Source organism: Macrobrachium rosenbergii, chromosome 15 (assembly GCF_040412425.1).
Source record: "Macrobrachium rosenbergii isolate ZJJX-2024 chromosome 15, ASM4041242v1, whole genome shotgun sequence".
Lineage (NCBI taxonomy): Eukaryota > Metazoa > Arthropoda > Malacostraca > Decapoda > Palaemonidae > Macrobrachium > Macrobrachium rosenbergii.
Genome location: NC_089755.1, coordinates 5,337,367 through 5,344,866, shown reverse-complemented (window position 1 = coordinate 5,344,866; position 7,500 = coordinate 5,337,367).

Here is a 7,500-nt window from a genome sequence, read left to right as displayed (position 1 = left end):
CTTTCTCCAGCCAAATGGATGATCATCAAAGAAAATGGAGAATATCAGAGAAACTGTGCTTAGGAGAGAGAAAGAGAAAGAGAGAGAGAGAACATTTTTGATGATAAGGCACCATTTTTCAAAGACACAGGAGCTGCTTCGAAAACAGTGGAGAAGAGAGAGACTTAAGAGAGAAAACAAGAATCTTAAAGGAAGTGTTGAAACAGACAGACTAGATGGTATACCAAGAGAGAGAGAGAGAGAGAGAGAAATGGAGTTTGAGAGAGAGAGAAATCATAAAAAGGCAGATGGAGAGAGAGACACAAAATATTAAATAGAGAGAGAAAGAAATAAACAGAGAGAAGAGTTTTAGTCCATATCAATTTTTAGATGCTGTAAAGAGAGAGAGAGAGATCTTATATATATAGATATAGATAATATATATATATAGATTCTTATATATATAGAGTGTTAATGTATGTGAGTGACAGTGAACATGTGTGTGCTGCAAAATCATGATTTATGTAGAGCATATCTTAAAGCAACTAAAGAGAAACATTTTAAGATAGGAACTCAGAAAAAAACCAAACAAGAGATAAAACTTATTAAATTCCTCTACTGACCAGTCCTTTGAAAAGCAAAATGAAGTCCATTTGGTTCCTCCCTCTTTAAAACGAAGGAGAAAACAAACTTAGGGACCGAAAACTTTCGTTCTCTCTGTTTCTCTAGAGGAGTGGGACTCTCAATGAACTCACTTTCTCTCTCTGATGTCTCTCCCAAACGGAGAGTATCAGAGAGAGAGAGAGAGAGAGAGAGAGAGAGAGAGAGAGAGAGAGAGAGAGAGAGACGGAGTTCACAAAGACAGACAAAGAAAGAGAGAAAAGAGATCAAGAAAAAACAACAGAGAGATTTTAAGCAAGTTCCAGAGAGAGACAAACCCCTTTTTTTCTTCGATAAAGAGAGACAGAGAAACCAAGAATAGAGATGTTCGTTTAGAAGAGAGAAAGTTTGTCCAAAGAGCGTTCATATATTATTTGGTTTTTCTTATTTGGATTTTTGAAAATCATGTTTTTAAATGATTTGTAAAACAACAACACATTTTTGGTCGTACTTCGGGGAAAAATGGGTAAAAATATGGTCCATTTTAACGGTTTTCTCCAATATGTGTGTATAAATATGTATATATAGTTATATAATATATATATATAGGTTATCGTTTATAGCTGATATCTTATATATAGTTATATATATATAATATATATATATATATATATTATATATATGTGTGTATATATATATATATATATATATATATATATATATATATATATATATATATATATATATATATATATATATATATATATATATATATATAAAACAAGATCTTCTAGTGCTGTTCTTTTTCTAAAACCAGATCTCCTCAGCATAACACTTATATATATTTACACCAGGCTTAAATTCTCGAGAGCAGCTAGATTACCATTCAGTTCGTGACGTGACATAAATATTTCACCACATGGACACTCCTCAGTCTGTCTCAAGTCCTTCGTTTTGAAAACAAAGGATTCCTTTGCAGCTGTCGGAGTAAACAAATGGGACCAGTTTTTATTCGGCAGGTTCCTAAATACATCATCGTTTGCACAGACTGAATCAGTCATGTTTTGATAGTTTCCTCCTTATTGATTTAGACAGTTTATTGTTAAACCCTGCCATGCATGAGTATTGTTTTAATAAAAACTTATTTCTCCAAATCCGTTTATTTATCGGAAAGATTTTTGTGTTGTTGTTCTCGAGTTCCTCAAGTGAAGGTATTATTTCGTATTGTTTTTCTCCTTTGTTTGCATTTATTCATTGTCCATTATCGGGAAACAAGCCCTTTCCAAATTATACTATTGTGAAAATAAAATCCTCTTAAAATTATATTATTGTGAAATCAAATTCCTCTCCAGATTATATGATGGTAAAAATAAAATTCTCTAAAAAATTATTTCAACGTAAAAAAAATCATCCAAATTCTATTATCCTGGAAATGAAATCCCCACCAAATTATATTATCACAAAAGTAAAATCCCCTTACAAATTATATTATCATAAAAATGAAAGTCCCAACCAAATCATATTATCGTGAAAATAAAATCCCGTCAAATTACACCATCTTGGAAATGAAACGAAATCCACACCAAATTATAATATAGTGAAAATAAAATCTCGCCAAATGATTGTATCCCATCCAAATTATATTATTAAGAAAATAAAAGACACCAAATTTTATTATTGTTAAAATAGAATCCCCACCAAATAATAAATTATAGAAATAAAAGTCCCATCGTGAAAATAAATCACTCTCAAAATTACATTATCGTGAAATTAAAATCCCCGCCAAATGATAACGGTAGATTAAATTGGCCGCTGTCATCAAACCTATTTTACAATCTCGAAGTTCGTACAATTTTTCTTGTTACAAAAAATTACCTAGAAAACAAAGTGCAAACTAGCAAGAACTCTTCAGGTTCCATACAATGGTGCAGAAGACGTCTTCAGAACTCTCCCAGATTCTCAAAGCAACAAAAAATATTTGATAAAAAAAAGTGAACAAAGAAAACAGACTGATTTTCACAGGTGGCAGAAAAAGTCCTCATTGCTAATCCTGCAACTCGTATCCACCCCTGGGATGGCAACACAAAGGTGGATCTTGATATCTTCTGCTATTTTCTGTCACAACGACAGAAAAACTGTCGCCTGAACTCTGGCGACAAGTTTTCCTCTTCCTCCTCTTGTGGCCCTCTCGATATTTCAGGACAAGTTTTGGTATTAGCATGAATTACATTGAGAGAGAGAGAGAGAGAGAGAGAGAGAGAGAGAGAGAGAGAGAGAGAGAGAGAGATAACTTTCGTCTGTCCATGAATTACATTGCAATCTGCTGCTACAAATGAATGGAAGAAAATGAGAGCATAGAGAGAGAGAGAGAGAGAGAGAGAGAGAGAGAGAGAGAGAGAGAGAGAAGCTATGCTTAAGTCGTATCATACCAGTCTCTCCATGAATTACATTACCTTCCCAGATCGCTACAGTGTTCAAATGCCAATTTAAGCGGGAAATTTCCTTCCAGTTTGGTCAGCTTTATTTCGGAATAAATCCTGAGGTCACGACGGCCCTTGGGGTCATCCCCCCCTAAACAAATCATCTTTTATGACACGATCTCATAAATGCTTTCATGGCCTCAGTTATAGCGAAAGGAAATGACGATTTCATGGGACATTGAAGCTCTGGAAATCGCCCTTTGAAATGCGCCTCATTTGATTGAGAAATCCCGCTGGAATTTCTCTGCTGTCGTCAGATTAGGTTCATTTTTACCTTTCTAAAACCTTTTTTCTCTCAGTTGTAGAAATTCAGAACAAATTACATTTTCAGAGCAACTAGTTGGTGATAGTCACTTGTGCAGAAACTATCCAAGCTAAAATAGTCAGCTGTTTTCATGAACATAACCAAGCATTGCCCTTTAAATCACATGATATGATTGCCAGCATCAAATAACTGAAATGCTTCCACCTAATTCTCTTGTTTGGTAAAATAAGCATTTTCTTTATTTTTCATTTCCATAACTGCTGTTGTGGACTACAGAACACAGTCACACACACAGACACACACACACACACACACACACACACACACACACAACACACATACATGACATATATATATATATATATATATATATATATATATATATATATATATATATATATATATATATATATATATATAGAGAGAGAGAGAGAGAGAGAGAGAGAGAGAGAGTAAATCCTGTGTAGGACCCCATTCAAATATTCCCCAGAGACCTGGGGCTCTCCTTAACCTCCCTTCAGCATTCGCGTAGGATACTCGATTTCCCTGAGGCTCTAATCCTCTCAGTCCTTCCGAAGGTCCTACTCGGGATTTCTGGCTCTCGATATTTGGAGGGAATTTCCTAAACCATTTTGGTTAAAGTGATGTTCCCCTTGTGTACGGGTTCGAACCTACCCCTTGTGTTTGTCAGACACTTCTTCGATTGAAATAATATTGTGTCAAGTTTCTCTTTGGTCTTTTGGCAAACTGTTTCCTGTGTGTGTTACTTTTGGTCTTTTAGTGTCACAAAGGCAATGTGATGACTTTACCAACACATATATACGTACGTACATACATACATTCATACATAAATATTTATATAAGTAAAAATCACAAACATTCACGTGATTTGATTATAAGCTGAAACCACAGGAAATGTTTACAAGGAAGTTACACACCAAGAATTGTTTAAGGTGTCAGTGGAGCAAGAGAAGAAGAAGAAGAAGAAGAGGCAGTCTTATCACCCACCCAAAAACCCCCAAAAATCCCAGCGCCTTGGCTAAGCATATCTCGCATTACACCATCTCCCCACTTTTACGCTTTTATTCCTTCCTTCCTTCCTTCCTTCCTTCCTTCCTTCCTTCCTTCCTTTTACGCACTGAAGTGGCGCAAATACTCCCATTTTACGCTCGATCAGCGGCTGATACAGAGCAGAGATTCGAGCTCAGCATCAGTTTTACCCAGGAACGGTCTTCAGGGTTTTGAGAGGGGAAAGAGACCGGTTATTCTCTGAAGATGGAAGGCGGTTCTCAACCCTTCAGTATAAGGTGGGAAAATGTCTGGTCTTGACAAGGGAAGAATGCAAATGGGTTATTTATTGAGCATTATCTTCTGCATTATGCAATTCACGAAGGTGGCACAGCGCTTATGGCCAAATCAAAATGTAACAAATAAAAAATGCGCCGTAGTTTTTCTTCAGCGCAGTCGAGTTTTCTGTACACCGTATCAATCAAGGCCACCGAAAATAGATCTATCTTTCGGTGGTCTCTGAATATTCTTATAATGTTGTATGAGCCACTGCCCATGAAACTTTAACCACGGCCAAAAGACGAGCAGCCTGGCCTATAACGTTGCCAGATACACGATTATGGGTAACTTAACCTTAAATAAAATAAAATCTACTGAGACAGAAGGCTGCAATTTGGTATGTTTGATGATTGGAGGATGGATGATCAACATACCAATTTGCAGCCCTCTAGCCTCAGTAGTTTTCAAGATCTGAGGGCGGACAGAGAAAAGTGCGGACGGACAGACAAAGCAGGCAAAATAGTTTTCTTTCAGAAAACTAATAAAAACTAAAAATCCATCAAAAAAAAAAATGTGTAATAGAGAAGAAACCTATATCTCAAAAGTTCCATCGAGTTTGATGGGCGTCACCCAAGTGTCATCTCCCCGTCTCGAGGAAATCCTTTTATTTTGAACAACTCTGTTCAGACATCTACGCAAACAGTTACTTGTTAGAGGTGGAGGTTCTTTCAGTGAGGCAGGATGAGGATTACCTCATCGAGGCCCTATGTTTTGATGGTGTACGTTTCGAGAGAGGTGAAAAACACGTCTAGTGATTTCCTGAAATATAAATCATGGTGGGAAATATTTAGGAGAAATAATCGAATACGTCAGAGATATAGATCTATCAGTTTGATCAAAACTAGAATAATAATAATAATAATAATAATAATAATAATAATAATAATAATAATAATAATAATAATAATAATGGATTAGATTAATATCTGAGCTGGTCGAATTTTCATTGCTCCATTTCTGCCTAATAATAATAATAAATAATAATAATAATAATAATAATAATAATAATAATAATAATAATAATAATAATATCAAGTGCATATTTCATTAATATCATTCTATAAAGTCTTAGAATCCAAGGCGTTTTTAAACATATGGTAAAATGAAATCGAGCTTTGTGTCTTACATAACAATAAATGATGCGTTTCTTGTAATATTGCGAGTTGTGTTTTATTTCTGAAATATTTTCGAAGACTTGGAAGAGCGTCTCGTGTTAAATAAACTCAGCATTTTTAGATGGTCGCTTCTGTTTGTTGCCTGCTTATTGCAGTCTTTCTGCTCTCTTCTTCACGAACGATTTATAGAGCCTTCAGCTCATTTAACTGATGTTGTAATAAAACTTCTTACTACAACACAGAACATTAGAACGTGTTATGATGTGAAATGACTCGCTAATGCCATTAAATAGTTCTTTCTATTTATGAAAAGATGAAGTGCATGTTTTGTGACATCTGCCACTTTTTGAAATGCTGACAAAATGTCCATAATTCTAATTCTGTGGTACTTAATGTACATTTAACACACACACACACAGAGAGAGAGAGAGAGAGAGAGAGAGAGAGAGAGAGAGAGAGAGAGAGAGAGAGAGAGAGAGAAGAGAAATGCTTCTTGGCCAGTCCACATTTTGTGGGTTCTTTTTTTATATCCCAGCACATATATTTCCGTTTTTTATAACTTGTAGGAACGCAATATCTCGATTAGAGAGAGAGAGAGAGAGAGAGAGAGAGAGAGAGAGAGAGAGAGAGAGAGAGAGAGAGAGAGGAGAAATATCCTTTCTTGGCTAGTCCATATTTTGTGGGTTTTTATAACCGAGCACATAGATTTCCGTTTTTGATAACTTGTAGGATCATATTAGGAAAACAAGAGAGAGAGAGAGAGAGAGAGAGAGAGAGAGAGAGAGAGAGAGAGAGAGAGAGAGAGAGAGAGAGGCTATAACGAGATCGTCTGTAGAAGATGAATAAATCTTCCTCTGTCAATTCAGTCATGATTTATTTCCCTTCTTCTTCTTCTTCTTCTTCTTCTTCTTCTTCTTCTTCTTCTTCTTCTTCATGAACGAGGAAGGAATATCCAGAATTTCTTTCGTGTTTCTTCAGTGTCATGGACTGGAAGCCTTAAGCTTTATACATCATTTGGGAAAGAAATTTATAGAAACTTGATGCTAACTCACGTTGCAGTCCTGGTTAGGTGGGGTGGGGGTGTGGGGTAAGGTGGGGTTAGGGTGGGGATGGAGTTGTGGGGTAGGGTCTGGGGACATCATTGTGTGGGATGGGGTGTTGTGTGGGGTGTGGGGGAATGGTGTGCAGGGTGGAGTGTTGTGCAGGGGGAGTGCAGGGGTGGAGTGTTGTGTTGGGTGGGGGTGTTGTGTTGAGGGTGGGTTGTGGGTGGGGTAGTGTGTGTGTGGGGTGCAGGGTGGAGGTTGTGTGGGGTGGGGATGGGGGTGTGGGATGGGATGTGGGGTAGGATGTGGGGTGATGGGGGGAGTGTGGGATGGGATGTGGGGTGGGATGTGGGTGTGGGTGGAGGGTGTGTGGGGTGTGGGGTAGGTGTTGGGGTGGGGGTACATGGTGTCGGGTGTGTTCTCTGAGTGACAAAAATGAGGTTTTAGGTTCCTATCTAAAAGAATGGTCTTGATCAGTAGATATGAAAAACTTAGACTGAATTCGATTAAACTGCATCGTAACCTCAGACCTCCTACTGGTATGAAGGATTAAAGAAGGGTGATTGCAAGTATGATAATGGTCGCTGTTCTATTTAAAATTATCTTTGAAAAAACGTTATTTAAGGCTAAAATATTTGCCTTCTGATTTTCAACATTATCTGTGTGATGAA